Source organism: Canis lupus, chromosome 13 (genome assembly GCF_048164855.1).
Source record: "Canis lupus baileyi chromosome 13, mCanLup2.hap1, whole genome shotgun sequence".
In the NCBI taxonomy this organism is placed as follows: domain Eukaryota; kingdom Metazoa; phylum Chordata; class Mammalia; order Carnivora; family Canidae; genus Canis; species Canis lupus.
Window position 1 is genome coordinate 35,299,192 of NC_132850.1, and position 17,534 is coordinate 35,316,725.

Sequence of the window (17,534 nt, forward strand, 5' to 3'; positions counted from 1 at the left end):
TTGTTTGGTTTATTGAGGCCTTTACCGACTTGAGTAAATATAATATGGTAACAAGGTTGGCATGTTCCATAATAGATAGGCCACAGATGCGAGCATTCACATCAACTCTTTCACCCCACACCTCATCCCGCATACACCACAAGCTCTGGGAGTGAAAAAATAACTTTCCTTGAGAGAGGCTCCGTATCTCACTTGCCTGAGTCAGCTTCAAGGCAAAATAATACTGTGATTTGGGTTTTCTCCAGGGCTGTAAAACTCTTGATGAATGCATCTGTGCATCCATGCAACCTTTTTTAAGGTTCACATTCCTGCTGGCTGTGTGGGTGTGCAGTGGACATTTCTGATACACTGCTGATAAACCCAGGTGTGACCAAAGGCTTACCTCCAGAGAGGTTACCTTTCTTCTTTCTTGTGCCTTTCTCTTCACGATCACAGAAGATCTCCTAGGCTATATGAGCAGGAAGTGCTGGCTAGCTCACGAGTGCTGAGAGAAATCAGCCCCATCATCATCAAGGTTTCGGCTGCATGTTGTAAAATGGAAAAGCTTTCAAGGAAGTATAAAAAATTATGTGTGTGTATATATATATAATGTATATATATACATATATATATGTGTAATTTACTTTTTAAAAGGATTTTATGTATTTACTTGACAGCACAAGCAGGGAGCAGCAGTAGGCAGAGGGAGAGGGAAGAGCAGGCTCCCTGTGGGGGAGGGATCCCAGTGTGGGACTCGATCCCAGGATCCCAGGGATCATCACCTGAGCAGAGGCAGACGCTTAACCAACTGAGCCACCCAGACACCCTATATATTTGTTTTAAAAATATATCTGAAATAACCGAAATGGCCATTGACAGGTAATAGATAAACACGATGTGGCTTGTACTCCTAGTGAAATGTTACTTGGCCTCTTAGAAGAACGAAGTTTTGACACAGGCTATGACAGGGGTGAACTTTGAAGACATTACATGAGGCAAAACAAAACCAATACAAAAGAAAACATATTTGATAATTCTCCTTATGTGAGGTGCTCAGAATGGTCAAGTTCATAGAAGCAGAGAGTAGACAGTGGTTACCAGGGGCTGGGGGTCAGCAGGGACTGGGAGCCGATTGTTGGGTATTGAGTCGGGGGTGATGACAAGGCCTGGAGACGGATGATGTGTTCAGCATAACAGCGTGCATGTACCTCATGCTACTAGGCTGTAGGTCTAAAGTGGCTAAGATGGTAAAGTTTATACTATGTATATTTTACCACAACAAAAAAATGTATGTCAGAATGTTTTTTCAAATGTGTCTCTTACTTGTCTACTGTTACTCCAACAGATTTCAGGAATTGTACTCGAATTGCTTTTTTTTATTTAAAAAAATGACTTTATGTATTTATTTGACAGGCAGAGAGCACAAGTGGGGGGAACACCAGAGAGAGAGGGAGAAGCAGGCTCCCTGTCGAGGAGGGAGCCTGACACGGGACTCGATCCCAGGACCCCCGGATCGTGACCTGAGCCAAAGGCAGATGCTAACTGACCAAGCCACCCAGACACCCTTGAATTGCTTTTTTCGTATGTGCTATAAATTTGTTTTCTTCAGAGTGCCAATAAGTCCCAAACCTCCTCAGGAAAAGGTGTATATGTGCGCGCGTGTGTGTGTGAGTGAGTGAGTGTGAGGGGATCGAGGTCATAACCATGTGTATAGATGGAGCCAAGGTATTAGAAACTGAGGTAGAAAAGTCGCCTAGCTGCTGGCTTCTCTCTTTGCTTCTTCTGTGTGGAGATTTTGTAGAAAATTGTATATGTCCTATTTCAAAAATTCAAAGTCTAAGGCACATCCTAACTCTGTAAGTTTCAAGTGTAGAAGTTTAGGTAAAAGCAGAAGTATGAGCATTTGTCACCCACATGACTGTGGAAGTGAAGTTCATTCATTTCGAAAATATTTATGAGCACACGATGTGTTAGGCTCTGGGGACAGAACATGTTTTTGGCACAACCCCTCCAGTTCCTCTAAGCAGGACTAGCTACATCATTTGTGGGGCCCTGCACAAAATGCAGGTGCAGAGCCTGTTGGAGCAGGATGAAGAATTGCAAGGTGACGGCAGCAGAGCACTAAGCCAGGCTCGGGCCCTTCCAAGTGCAGGAGGGGGGTGGCCAAGGGCTAGCGCCCTGCAGAGTGTCATGGCAGTGCTCGGGTCAGTCTGTGCCCAGCATGGGGACGGCAGGGCCCTGAGCACGGAAGCTTCTCACTGCTGTATTATACTGCACCTCGCTTTGGTTTAAGGAAATCTCTGGTGTCCTTATATCTCAGGACTTTGGGGATTTTTGTGAGCCTGATTCTGTGGCCTCCTCCCTATCTCTCAGCCTCGCCCTGCCTGCCCCTTTTGTCAGGGACCTTCAGTTGGTTTCCTAGGATTAAGAGTCTCTTATGGTTTGTCTCCCTCTCTGATTTTGTCTTATTTTTTCTTCTCTTCCCCTGTGATCCTCTGTTTTGTCTCTTAAATTCCACCCATGAGTGACAAGCTGCTTTTATTATTTTTAAAAATATTTTATTTATTTACTCATGAGAGACACAGAGAGAGAGAGAGGCAGAGACACAGGCAGAGGGAGAAGCAGGCTCCATGCACGAAGCCCAATGTGGGACTTGATCTCAGGACCCCATGATCACGTCCTGGGCCAAAGGCACACACGAAACCACTGAGCCACCCAGGGATCCCCGAGAAGCTTCTTTTAAAATCTTATTTTGGGGAGGAGGAGCAAGATGGCGGAAGAGTAGGGTCTCCAAATCACCTGTCTCCACCAAACTACCTAGAAAACCTTCAAATTATCCTGAAAATCTATGAATTCGGCCTGAGATTTAAAGAGAGACCAGCTGGAATGCAACAGTGAGAAGAGTTCGCGCTTCTATCAAGGTAGGAAGACGGGGAAAAAGAAATAAAGAAACAAAGGCCTCCAGGGGGGAGGGGCCCCGCGAGGAGCCGGGCTGAGGCCGGGGCGAGTGTCCCCAGGACAGGAGAGCCCCGTCCCGGAGGAGCAGGAGCTGCACAGACCTTCCCGGGCGGAAAGGGGCTCCAGGGAGTTGGAGCAGGACCCAGGAGGGCGAGGATGCTCCCTGGGACAGTAACAGAGCAACTGCGCGCCCAGGAGAGTGCGCCGAGCTCCCTAAGGGCTGCAGCGCGCACGGCGGGACCCGGCGGGACCGGAGCAGCCAGGAGGGGCTCGGGCGGCGGCTCCGCGGAGGGGGCTGCGCGGCCCCGGGAGCAGCTCGGAGGGGCTCGGGCAGAGGAAGAGGTTCCGTGCGGAGGGGGCTGCGCGGTTCCAGGAGCAGCTCGGAGGGGCTCGGGCGGCGGCTCCGCGGAGGGGGCTGCGCGGCCCGGGAGCGCGAATCCACCAGCGCAGGCTCCGGAGCACAGGGCGCCGGGACACAGCCCAGGATCCGGCCTCCTCCGGGACAGGCAGAGGCCGGGAGGGCCCAGGACAGCAAGGACGCTCCTGCCCCGAGCTGAGCAGATCAGCGGCCCCGCCCCGGAGCCTCCAGGCCCTGCAGACGGAGAGCTCCGGAGCTGAATCCAGGTTTCCAGAGCTGCCCCGCCACTGGGGCTGTTCCTCCTGCGGCCTCACGGGGTAAACAACCCCCACTGAGCCCTGCACCAGGCAGGGGCACAGCAGCTCCCCCAACTGCTAACACCTGAAAATCAGCACAACAGGCCCCTCCCCCAGAAGATCAGCTAGACGGACAACTTCCAGGAGAAGCCAAGGGACTTAAAGAACACAGAATCAGAAGATACTCCCCTGTGGTTCTTTTTTTTTTTTTTTTTGTTTTTTGTTTTTGTTTTGTTTTGCTTTTTGATTTGTTTCCTTCCCCCACCCCCTTTTTTTCTCCTTTCTTTTTCTTTCTCTTTTTCTTCTTTTTTTTTTTTCTCGTTTTTTTTTCTTTTCTTCCCTTTTTTTTTCTCTTTCTCTTTTCTTTCCTTCTTTCTCTCCTCTCTTTTTCTCTTTTTCCCAATACAATTTGCTTTTGGCCACTCTGCACTGAGCAAAATGACTAGAAGGAAAACCTCACCTCAAAAGAAAGAATCAGAAACAGTCCTCTCTCCCACAGAGTTACAAAATCTGGATTACAATTCAATGTCAGAAAGCCAATTCAGAAGCACTATTATACAGCTACTGGTGGCTCTAGAAAAAAGTGTAAAGGACTCAAGAGACTTCATGACTGCAGAATTTAGAGCTAATCAGGCAGAAATTAAAAATCAATTGAATGAGATGCAATCCAAACTAGAAGTCCTAACGACGAGGGTTAACGAGGTGGAAGAACGAGTGAGTGACATAGAAGACAAGTTGATAGCAAAGAGGGAAACTGAGGAAAAAAGAGACAAACAATTAAAAGACCATGAAGATAGATTAAGGGAAATAAACGACAGCCTGAGGAAGAAAAACCTACGTTTAATTGGGGTTCCCGAGGGCGCCGAAAGGGACAGAGGGCCAGAATATGTATTTGAACAAATTCTAGCTGAAAACTTTCCTAATCTGGGAAGGGAAACAGGCATTCAGATCCAGGAAATAGAGAGATCCCCCCCTAAAATCAATAAAAACCGTTCAACACCTCGACATTTAATAGTGAAGCTTGCAAATTCCAAAGATAAGGAGAAGATCCTTAAAGCAGCAAGAGACAAGAAATCCCTGACTTTTATGGGGAGGAGTATTAGGGTAACAGCAGACCTCTCCACAGAGACCTGGCAGGCCAGAAAGGGCTGGCAGGATATATTCAGGGTCCTAAATGAGAAGAACATGCAACCAAGAATACTTTATCCAGCAAGGCTCTCATTCAAAATGGAAGGAGAGATAAAGAGCTTCCAAGACAGGCAGCAACTAAAAGAATATGTGACCTCCAAACCAGCTCTGCAAGAAATTTTAAGGGGGACTCTTAAAATTCCCCTTTAAGAAGAAGTTCAGTGGAACAGTCCACAAAAACAAAGACTGAATAGATATCATGATGACACTAAACTCATATCTCTCAATAGTAACTCTGAATGGGAACGGGCTTAATGACCCCATCAAAAGGCGCAGGGTTTCAGACTGGATAAAAAAGCAGGACCCATCTATTTGCTGTCTACAAGAGACTCATTTTAGACAGAAGGACACCTACAGCCTGAAAATAAAAGGTTGGAGAACCATTTACCATTCGAATGGTCCTCAAAAGAAAGCAGGGGTAGCCATCCTTATATCAGATAAACTAAAATTTACCCCAAAGACTGTAGTGAGAGATGAAGAGGGACACTATATCATACTTAAAGGATCTATTCAACAAGAGGACTTAACAATCCTCAATATATATGCTCCGAATGTGGGAGCTGCCAAATATATAAATCAATTATTAACCAAAGTGAAGAAATACTTAGATAATAATACGCTTATACTTGGTGACTTCAATCTAGCTCTTTCTATACTCGATAGGTCTTCTAAGCAAAACATCTCCAAAGAAACGAGAGCTTTAAATGATACACTGGACCAGATGGATTTCACAGATATCTACAGAACTTTACATCCAAACTCAACCGAATACACATTCTTCTCAAGCGCACATGGAACTTTCTCCAGAATAGACCACATATTGGGTCACAAATCGGGTCTGAACCGATACCAAAAGATTGGGATTGTCCCCTGCATATTCTCGGACCATAATGCCTTGAAATTAGAACTAAATCACAACAAGAAGTTTGGAAGGACCTCAAACACATGGAGGTTAAGGACCATCCTGCTAAAAGATAAAAGGGTCAACCAGGAAATTAAGGAAGAATTAAAAAGATTCATGGAAACTAATGAGAATGAAGATACAACCGTTCAAAATCTTTGGGATGCAGCAAAAGCAGTCCTAAGGGGGAAATACATCGCAATATAAGCATCCATTCAAAAACTGGAAAGAACTCAAATACAAAAGCTAACCTTACACATAAAGGAGCTAGAGAAAAAACAGCAAATAGATCCTACACCCAAGAGAAGAAGGGAGTTAATAAAGATTCGAGCAGAACTCAACGAAATCGAGACCAGAAGAACTGTGGAACAGATCAACAGAACCAGGAGTTGGTTCTTTGAAAGAATCAATAAGATAGATAAACCATTAGCCAGCCTTATTAAAAAGAAGAGAGAGAAGACTCAAATTAATAAAATCATGAATGAGAAAGGAGAGATCACTACCAACACCAAGGAAATACAAACGATTTTAAAAACATATTATGAACAGCTATACGCCAATAAATTAAGCAATCTAGAAGAAATGGACGCATTCCTGGAAAGCCACAAACTACCAAAACTGGAACAGGAAGAAATAGAAAACCTGAACAGGCCAATAACCAGGGAGAAAATTGAAGCAGTCATCAAAAACCTCCCAAGACACAAGAGTCCAGGGCCAGATGGCTTCCCAGGAGAATTTTATCAAACGTTTAAAGAAGAAATCATACCTATTCTCCTAAAGCTGTTTGGAAAGATAGAAAGAGATGGAGTACTTCCAAATTCGTTCTATGAAGCCAGCATCACCTTAATTCCAAAGCCAGACAAAGACCCCACCAAAAAGGAGAATTACAGACCAATATCCCTGATGAACATGGATGCAAAAATTCTCAACAAGATACTGGCCAATAGGATCCAACAGTACATTAAGAAAATTATTCACCATGACCAAGTAGGATTTATCCCTGGGACACAAGGCTGGTTCAACACCCGTAAAACAATCAATGTGATTCATCATATCAGCAAGAGAAAAACCAAGAACCATATGATCCTCTCATTGGATGCAGAGAAAGCATTTGACAAAATACAGCATCCATTCCTGATCAAAACTCTTCAGAGTGTAGGGATAGAGGGAACATTCCTCGACATCTTAAAAGCCATCTACGAAAAGCCCACAGCAAATATCATTCTCAATGGGGAAGCACTGGGAGCCTTTCCCCTAAGATCAGGAACAAGACAGGGATGTCCACTCTCACCACTGCTATTCAACATAGTACTGGAAGTCCTAGCCTCAGCAATCAGACAACAAAAAGACATTAAAGGCATTCAAATTGGCAAAGAAGAAGTCAAACTCTCCCTCTTCGCCGATGACATGATACTGTACATAGAAAACCCAAAAGTCTCCACCCCAAGATTGCTAGAACTCATACAGCAATTCGGTAGCGTGGCAGGATACAAAATCAATGCCCAGAAGTCAGTGGCATTTCTATACACTAACAATGAGACTGAAGAAAGAGAAATTAAGGAGTCAATCCCATTTACAATTGCACCCAAAAGCATAAGATACCTAGGAATAAACCTCACCAAAGATGTAAAGGATCTATACCCTCAAAACTATAGAACACTTCTGAAAGAAATTGAGGAAGACACAAAGAGATGGAAAAATATTCCATGCTCATGGATTGGCAGAATTAATATTGTGAAAATGTCAATGTTACCCAGGGCAATATACACGTTTAATGCAATCCCTATCAAAATACCATGGACTTTCTTCAGAGAGTTAGAACAAATTATTTTAAGATTTGTGTGGAATCAGAAAAGACCCCGAATAGCCAGGGGAATTTTAAAAAAGAAAACCATATCTGGGGGCATCACAATGCCAGATTTCAGGTTGTACTACAAAGCTGTGGTCATCAAGACAGTGTGGTACTGGCACAAAAACAGACACATAGATCAGTGGAACAGAATAGAGAATCCAGAAGTGGACCCTGAACTTTATGGGCAACTAATATTCGATAAAGGAGGAAAGACTATCCATTGGAAGAAAGACAGTCTCTTCAATAAATGGTGCTGGGAAAATTGGACATCCACATGCAGAAGAATGAAACTAGACCACTCTCTTTCACCATACACAAAGATAAACTCAAAATGGATGAAAGATCTAAATGTGAGACAAGATTCCATCAAAATCCTAGAGAAGAACACAGGCAACACCCTTTTTGAACTCGGCCATAGTAACTTCTTGCAAGATACATCCACGAAGGCAAAAGAAACAAAAGCAAAAATGAACTATTGGGACTTCATCAAGATAAGAAGCTTTTGCACAGCAAAGGATACAGTCAACAAAACTCAAAGACAACCTACAGAATGGGAGAAGATATTTGCAAATGACATATCAGATAAAGGGCTAGTTTCCAAGATCTATAAAGAACTTATTAAACTCAACACCAAAGAAACAAACAATCCAATCATGAAATGGGCAAAAGACATGAACAGAAATCTCACAGAGGAAGACATAGACATGGCCAACATGCATATGAGAAAATGCTCTGCATCACTTGCCATCAGGGAAATACAAATGAAAACTACAATGAGATACCACCTCACACCAGTGAGAATGGGGAAAATTAACAAGGCAGGAAACAACAAATGTTGGAGAGGATGCGGAGAAAAGGGAACACTCTTACACTGTTGGTGGGAATGTGAACTGGTGCAGCCACTCTGGAAAACTGTGTGGAGGTTCCTCAAACAGTTAAAAATATACCTGCCCTACGACCCAGCAATTGCACTGTTGGGGATTTACCCCAAAGATACAAATGCAATGAAACGCCGGGACACCTGCACCCCGATGTTTCTAGCAGCAATGGCCACGATAGCCAAACTGTGGAAGGAGCCTCGGTGTCCAACGAAAGATGAATGGATAAAGAAGATGTGGTTTATGTATACAATGGAATATTACTCAGCTATTAGAAATGACAAATACCCACCATTTGCTTCAACGTGGATGGAACTGGAGGGTATTATGCTGAGTGAAGTAAGTCAGTCTAACTGCTAACTCTGGGAAACGAACTAGGGGTGGTAGAAGGGGAGGAGGGCGGGGGGTGGGAGTGAATGGGTGACGGGCACTGGGTGTTATTCTGTATGTTAGTAAATTGAACACCAATAAAAAAATAAATTAAAAAAAAAAACAAAAAAAACAAAAAAAAATAAAATAAAATCTTATTTTGTTATTGGACTATCTGATTATTATTATTATTATTGTTTTACTGTATTCATGTTCCTATTATACTCTTATTAAGTTGTTTTATGACAGAAGACTTTCTCTTACTTTGGGGAACTATGGATTTTTGGGTTTTTATGTCAGGTTTTTTGTTTGTTTGTTTTTTACATAATGTTCCCTTTGTAAATCTCTTGTCACTCTAGTGTGTTACCCATTTGCCATCATATCATTCCATCTTGCTCATTATGGAGCAGCTGGGTTCTGCCTTTGGTGCTCTGATATTACTGGGGTGATTTCTCCTCTGTGACCCCTTGTGGACTGGCTGTTTCCTTCCCTTGAACTTAAGGACACATGTGGGCAAAAGACTCAGGGCAGGGGTGAGCACAGCTGAGTTGTTTGTTGCAATGTTTAACACCTGTGTCCAGCGGTCCTTTGTGGGCCCTCATGAAATGCCTTGTGACTTCTGTTCAGGGTAGCCAGGTCTTGTTCACATTTCTGAGTTACCATCCTCAGTCTACTGAAGTCAGAAGAGAAAAAAATAACACTTAATTCATTCCCCTCCAGATTTGGGAATATTAGAGTGAACCTCTCAGTTAAGTTTGTTGGATAATCTGTACAGACTCAGGGAATCAGGAATTAGAGTGTGGTTCTGCCATCTTTTTTTTTGTCGATCTATTTTTTATTATTTTTTTTTGTTCATTTCCTTAAGTATTAGAGAGGATGAAGACTGGAATCAGCCTCAGTTTGCTGTATTTATCCAGAAAACATCTTGGAATCTTTCTAACTCTCTTCAAATTAAACATGGGTGTGGTCCAGTTCAGTATGGAGAGTGGGTAGCTGCCTACACTTAACCTTGACAATATTTTACTATTAGGGAGTCATACTCCTTTTTCATTTTCTATTCAGTCCCAGATTATGCAGCGTAATTTCTTTGGTTTGAGTGCTAAGAACCTAAAGGTGGGAGCATTTGGTAACACCCTAGCCATAGAGTAGGAAGCAGAGCTAAGTGAATATATCGTAATTGTAATGGATCATTGATTTTAATTGCTTTATTTGTCCAACAACATTCATTTATATGTAGTGACTGCTTACTATCTGGTAGGTATAATTTTAGGTGCCTGGGATACATCATTGAACAAAAGCAACAAAGCTTTCCTGCCTGTGAGAAGCTTACATTCTAGAAGAGATGGGATGAGTGTGTAGGGTGAGGAGGATGGCAACAAAAAATACAGTGCATCTGTAAAATATATGTATCAGAAAGTAGTACGTAAATAAGGGAGATCACAGAGTGGAATGGGTGTTGTGATTAAGAACAGGGTGGTCAATTGGGGGGCTCTGTTTGATAGGAGTCATATTTGATGGAGAAAGACAGTGGAAGAATGTTCCACTGAGGGACCGGCTAGTGCAAGACCCTAAGGTTCCAAGCTGGCTGGTGGTTTCAAGGAGCAGGATGAATGACAGGTGGATGGAGTTGACTCAGATCTGTGCAAGTATGTGAGAAAAATTAATGGTACAGAAAATTGTAACAAACTTTTGAAGTTTTTGTACTATTTTGAAAAAAATTGATTTTACCAATATTCACTGAGGTTTTGATGTTTTTGTTTTTGTTTACTGTAGGGAGGATAAGTTTCCATCAGTGATCGTTTTTTAGCAGAACAGATTAGCAAAAACTATGATTAAAACCTCAGAAGTCTTTGTTCTGTCTAGAAGACATATAGGGAAAAGCAATGCAACAATAAATGAATAATTGTTCCCTAATGAGAAGTCAAAAAAGATCTGTAGAAAATACAATTGCTTTGTTAAAAAAAAAAAAGATAATATAACATGATAACATGTTATATCTAAATGAGGCTTTGGCAATCATCTGGTTTTACTTTTTACAAATGAGAAAACGATCTGAGGAAATTTAAATGCCTTACCCCAAGTTATATGGCTAGTTGATGGCAGATTCAAATTTAGATAAGAACCACGCCTGCTAATTCTTAGCCCAGAGCTGTGGCCACCCTACATCCTGCCTTTTATTTCAGTGAAAACTCAATTATTGCTAATAGTTTTGTTGTTGACCTTCCATGGACTTGATAGTCAAATCAAGTTTTCCATTACAATAAGTATGATTTACTTGTATTTTGCAACACAGCCTTGTTATTTGGAGTGGGTAATCACTTCATCATCCTGGAATCAGGTTTTAGAAAGACTTATTTCTCCACCTTTCTGTGAGGACCACATTGTTCTACTCACAACAAGTAGTTCTAATTAGTTTTCTTTTCAAGGTGCTTTTCTTTCATTTCCAGGCAGCCAGTCCCTCAGCCAAAGGGATTTCTCTTCTGAGCACTGCACCTCCCTGGGAGGTGGCCGGTCAGGTTGGCTTTCTGTCTGCAGCATCCCCAACCCCTCCGTTCCTGTCCCTCCCATAACAAACCGTTCTTTCTCTCTCAAATACATTCTGTCATTTGTGGTGTTTTCACTCCTGGTGTTGTCTTGAAATACATATTTTTAATTTTGCATTGGTAGAAGTCTCCTTTTTCTTATGTTTTTGCTTTATCCTAACTGTCCAGCATTTCCTCTGTACTCCTTCTTGTTTGTCTCTTCCCCTAGTAATGAGCTCCAAGACTGCTTCTAGCTCCTTTCTTCCCACAGCATTACCTGATGTAGACAGCCTAGAGATTCCAGTTCACGAATCTGTGTGAGGATTTTTCTGGGATCTAGAAACCCCCAAACAGGAGAACTGGGTTATAAAGCATATGTATACTTCCTAGCACAAATAATGCAACTTTGTATAAACAACCCTCTACATGTCCCTTATGGGACTTTTTTCAGAGTTTTTCTTAGATACATGGACATAGGAGCAAGATTATACATACACCACATTCCAATGGACCCACATGCCCACTGGCTTATAGAATGGCTGGCCAGTCTTCATTCCCACCAGCCCTGAACATAGTTCCTACATCTCCACAACTCTGCCAAAACGGTATGGTCTAGATTTCTAGGTACATAAAGGGATTTATTATTATTATTATTTCCATTGTTATTTCTTAAATTTCTGTGTTTGAGCATCTCTCTCTCTCTCTCTCTCTCTCTCTCTCTCTTTTAGTTTCCTCTAATTTGAGTTACCTTGTCATACCTTCATCCATTTTTTCTGTGGAGGAGGTTATCTTTCTCCTCTTGGTTTCAGGAGTACCATATAAGTCCAGATAGTCTTGCCTCCTGGTCTTATATATTAACAAGTATCTTTGTCCATTCTGCTCTGTCATCTTGAATGATGATCTCCTTCACTGAGCAGAAATCTTTGATTTTGAGGTAAAAAAATTTCATCTTTTGGGGATTCGTTTAAAAAGACACTTCCCACTACAGGTCATGAAGGTACTCTTCACTATTTTTATTTACTTCGTAGTTTTACCTTTTATGTTTGTACCTTTATCCACACAGACTCCATCACATTTTATGGTATGATGTAAAAGTACAGTTTTACTTTTCTTTGTATAGCTAGTTTTCCCCAGTTTGGAAAAAGCCTCTCCTTTCCCTATTATAAAATTTTAATTGTTATTACAAGAATTGTCATGTTTTTATTATAATAATGTTATCCTACCCAGAGCACAAATGACTCTCCATTTATACAGATCTTGCTGTGTCTTTTAATTAATGCTTAAAATTTTTCCCACTGAGGTCTTGTGTGATCTTTGCTAATTTAATTTCTAGATACTTTATAGTTTTTATTGTTTCTTTTATTTTTTATCATATTTTGTGTTTGGTTGGTTTTTGTTTTAAGTTATCTGGCAATTTTACTCAACCCTCTTAATTGTTCTAATGGATTAACCTTTTTTGAAAAAGATTTATCTGTTTATTTGAGGAGGGGAGGGCAGGGGCAGAAGGAGAACAAGAGAGAGTCTCAAGTAGACTCCTTGCTCAGTGTGGAGTCCACCATGGGGCTCCATCTCACAACCCTGAGACCATGACTCAGGCCAAAACCTAGTTGGATGCTTAACCAAATATACTACCCAGGTGCCCCCTCTAATGGATGATCTATTGATCCTGGACTTTTCTTTACATATTAGATTGAATAATCTGAAAATAGTGATAGTTCTGTCTCTTCCCTTCAAATGCTTATACCTAACTTCTTTTTTTCTCTTTATAGCTCTGGTTAAATGTAATGGTGACATTGGGCATCCTTGTTTTGTTTCTGTCCTTAAAAGGAAAATGTTTACAAGCTACCTATTAAATCATATGCTATTGAAGGCTTTTACAATCTTTACCATGTTAAGTGGGTTCCCCATATTCCTAATTTTTAAAGAAATCTTTTTAAGAAATCATGAATACATGTCAAATTTTATGAACTACTTTTTTGCATCTATTAAGATGATAGTGACTTACCTCTTTTGGACTATTGATATGTTGAATAAATTGATCTTGTGATATTAAAATTATTTAATCCTGGGATAAATTCTACTCATTCACAATATCTATTTTAAATAGATTTTTTTTTACTCAGTTAATATTTAGGATTTTTACATCTAAAATAATAATTGAAAAGAACCTGTAATTTTTCTTTTCTTGTATTCTCCTTATCCCGTTTGGAACAAAAAATAAAGCAGCCTAATAAAATAGGCTATAGAGCTTTTGTTATTTTTCTATTTCCTAGAACAGTTTATAGAAGATAGGAAATTAAATGTTTCATAAACATTTGATAGAGCTCACCTATAAAACTGTCTGGGCTTAGGGCTCTTTAGCCGGGGAAGGCTTTGATTGCCATTTTAATGTATTTAATACTTAGGTCTATTTTAGTTTTCTATTTTTTCCTGCACTAATTTTGGCATTTTATATATATATATATTTTTTTAAACATCTTAAATTTTTAATCCTTTCTTTACAGGTTACCTAGACCACTTTTGATTAAGAAAACCGTGTAGAAAGTTAGTAGCTACCACAGGCAAACACCAGGCGGTGGCACGTGTCAATTTTCCTGCTTTGCGGGGTGTCTGAATACGCTGCTCGGGGTCTCCGCTCATGCTCGCTGGAATCAGTGGTGGCAGAGTTTAGTCCACAGGTCACTTCTCCCCATATTTCTTTGTAAACTCTTCAGCGTTCTTACAGAATTTTTTACGGTCCTTAGAGTATTTTTCAGCTAGGTCAGCCCGAAGTGGGTGCTTGGGCTGAGGGTCCTTCACCAGTGCTATGAGGGATTACTTGGTTGGTTTTGGTTGTTGGCTTCCAGTTTTCAGCACTAATTGCTGGCAGACAGACCTGCCCCTTTTCATCGATGTTTAGGTGATAGATCTTTGTTTTAAATGTGATCTTCGGTGGTTTGAATGGGTACTTTGCTGGAAAGTTGATTTTGATTCTGAAGGCCCCCTTATCATATGGAGGGTTGTCAGGAACAATAAGCCCTTGCCAAGTCAATAAATTAGCTTCATCAACCTGGATGTTACGGAAGTTTTTCATTCCACATTTGCGGATTTCTTCCGGAGATAGATAGATATATCTATCTATCTCCCAGTGTCAATTCATCTAGATTTTAAAAATGTATTAGTATACTTGTGAGTGTTTATAGATTATTGTTCAGCAAATTTTCACTCCTGCGGCCCTGTGAGAAGATTTAATACCCTGTCCTATTGGTTTTGGGCTTGGCCAAAACTCAACCTGCAGAGGCCTTACATGTAAGAGGCCTTACATGTCCTTGAGGCAGGGGTTGTTAGCCTTTTGCTCCTAAAACATGGCTACACTAGAAAGGGACAGTCTCTTAGCTCAAGTTTTTTCTGGTCCAGCAGACCTAAAGCATATGATACTTCTATCAGTGATAGTGGTTAATAGCAGTAGAGATTTGGGAAAGGTGCTATATTACCAAATTCTGCAAAGGAACATATATAGTTTTTAAAAGTGCAACCCCATGTCCAACCAAGTCACTGTTACTTACATATGTAACATATGTACTTATACTTACATATGTACTTACATCTCAGTAACTGGGTGGCTCAGTTGGTTAAACATCTGCCTTCAGCTCAGGTCATGATCCTGGGGTCCTGGGATTGATCCCTGTGCAGGACTCTCTGCTCAGTGGGGAGCCTGCTTCTCCCTTTGCCCCTCTCCCCCACTTGTATTCTCGCTCATGTTCTCTCTCTCTCTCTCTCTCTCTCTCAAGTAAGTAAGTAAAATATTTTTTAAAAGAATTTTATAATTAAAATCCTTTCTGTTATTGTAGATTCCTGAGCATAGATTTAGTTGAATCTCCTAGCAACTGCTTATGGGTCAGCTGTGCCTTTCCTTTACTCCATAATCTTCAGTCTATGAATTGTGCTTTTGAATCCTGTATAGTTTCTCTTTTTTAGGTCAGTATTAAGGTTCCCACATATTATAGAATATAGATCAAAAGGGGGCGGTCGACCAGACAGGAAGCTGGACTTGCGGACTTTCCTTCACTTGGAGATTGTACACTCAGCCAAAATAGACCAGAGAGTGCTGTCTGCATGAAGATTTGTTGGAAGAAATGACTTCTTTTTCTAGAACAAATAAAGTCAGAAGCATATAGCTAGTGGAGATTGTGAACTGGAAACTTGACTTGGAGGAACTTCTTGTGTTAAGAATATGATTCTGTTTTTTTCCCCACCCTTCCCCCATGATCCTCTGTTTTGTTTTTTAAATTCCACATATGAGTGAAATCATATGATAATTGTCTTTTCTTAAATCTAGGAAACAAACTGAGGGTTGCTGGAGGGCAGGAGTAACTGAGTGATGGGCATGAAGGAGGGCATGTGATGTAATGAGCACTGGGTGTTATATGCAACTGATAATCACTGAACTCTACCTCTAAAACTAATAATATACTATATGACAATTGAATTTAAATAAAATAAAAATTTAAAGAAAGATATGATTGTTACTGTACATTGAGTTCCATATTGTGCTCACCAAGGGGGTAAAGATTGGAGAAAGAGGGCAAGAAGTAGAAGACATGATCTCTGTTCATAAGGAGCTTGGGAGACAGAAACATCCTTCAAGAAACAAAAAGTTAAGTATGAATCTTAAACCTGACCGTATATGCAATAGGAATTGGAAAAGGAGATTAATTAAGTATGAATGAGAGAGGAGGAGATGGTTAGAGATGTAATGACCACAGAGATGGGAGGGTACAAAGGGAAATGGGGAGTGGGGCATTTATTCCTTCAAATGAATGGCTTCATTATGGTAGATGGATTTGTTAGAGAATGCTGTTTTGTTTGAAACATGGGAGTTTTAACTTAGAATGGGATTAAAGAGTTGCATAAAAAATTTAGGATCTGTATAAGAGAGAAATTCTGTAAGTATAGAGGGAGCTATTTAAAACTAGTGGATACTTATGTCGTAGTATCTGGTGGTTCTTAAGCAGGCACAATTGTGCCTCACCCCAGGGTATGTGGACTTGCGTGCTCAGGCTGGGGTGTTACTAGCACGTAGGAAGTGCAGGCCACAGATGCTAAAGACCCTGCCATACACTGGACAGCTCTGCCCTAAATGCCTGTGATGCCCTTGTTGAGAAATACCAGACTTCCCACACTTCATTTGGGTTCTATTTGTATAGCTTTTGCTATATCTTTGTACCACCTGTACTGCTAATTTATTGCTCTTATTTAAATTTACTTTTTATTTAAAAATTTACTTTTTTATTACTTTGTCATTCTATATCTGCTTTTTAACATTTATTTACTTATCTTAATTCTCGGAGTCGTAAGTTTGAAATGTTATTTATGCTTTTTAATTGTATTAAAATAGATACATGACTATTCTAATACAGAATGTTCACCCATATATCACCTGATTTCATATTGTACACTGCTAGTGGTATACACATCAAGCTCTGAGAAATAGTGGCCAGATGGTCACAGTGGATTAATTTATAGCCTGACCTGATGTTATGTGGTATATATCCTTAGATGTTGACACTAAAGCCTTAGGACTCTCATTTTTTAAGTAACGTCATATTCAGTAGAATTCATGAGTTGGAAGGGCCTCATGAGGATACTTTTCCTGCTAGAGGTCAGACAGCACAAACAGCTGTTATTATCTCTTCATGTGTGTAATGTCTCCATGGAAGGGCTTGATGTGCTCTTGGCTGAATAGCACTTCTGTGCCAGTTATCTTTGCTCCAGCCTGTGTCCACAGACTACTGGCCATCTCCCAGTTATGTGGCAGTATTCCCAAGGGATATATGATCCTGAAAGTGTGGAGCAATGAGAGCAAATACTGCCCTCACTCCCAAATAATTGGCCCAAAGCCTATGTTGAATTAATAGTTGGCCAGGAATCAGAAAGATGACGGAGTAGCAGAATCACGGAGGCTCCCTCCCCAACACCCAATGAACTGAACCAAAAAGCAGTTAAAAACAAAAACATATGCCAGCTGCAACCAAACAAAACAAAACAAAACAAAGCCAGTCACAACTTTTATGCCAATGTGCTTTGAAAAGTGGCAGGCACTTTTCAAAAAAAGGAAACACCCCACCCTGACCCTGCAGAAGCAATCCTGGGAAAAGAAGAGAAGGATACAAAATCCTAAGGACCCCTGCTAATTCAAATCAGTATGAAAAGAAGCTGGTGGAGGAGATGAGTAGATGGCCTCAGTAAATGTC

General features: G+C 40.9%; 1 protein-coding gene and 1 pseudogene across 5 annotated transcripts in view; one reads left to right on the forward strand and one right to left on the reverse strand.

Annotated features, from left to right (window-relative positions):
• Positions 1–17,534, forward strand: part of CRADD (CASP2 and RIPK1 domain containing adaptor with death domain) — a 183,328-nt gene that overhangs the window by 155,713 nt on the left and 10,081 nt on the right. The window lies entirely within an intron of this gene.
• LOC140602875 (ubiquitin-conjugating enzyme E2 L3 pseudogene) lies at positions 13,969–14,390 on the reverse strand (annotated as a pseudogene).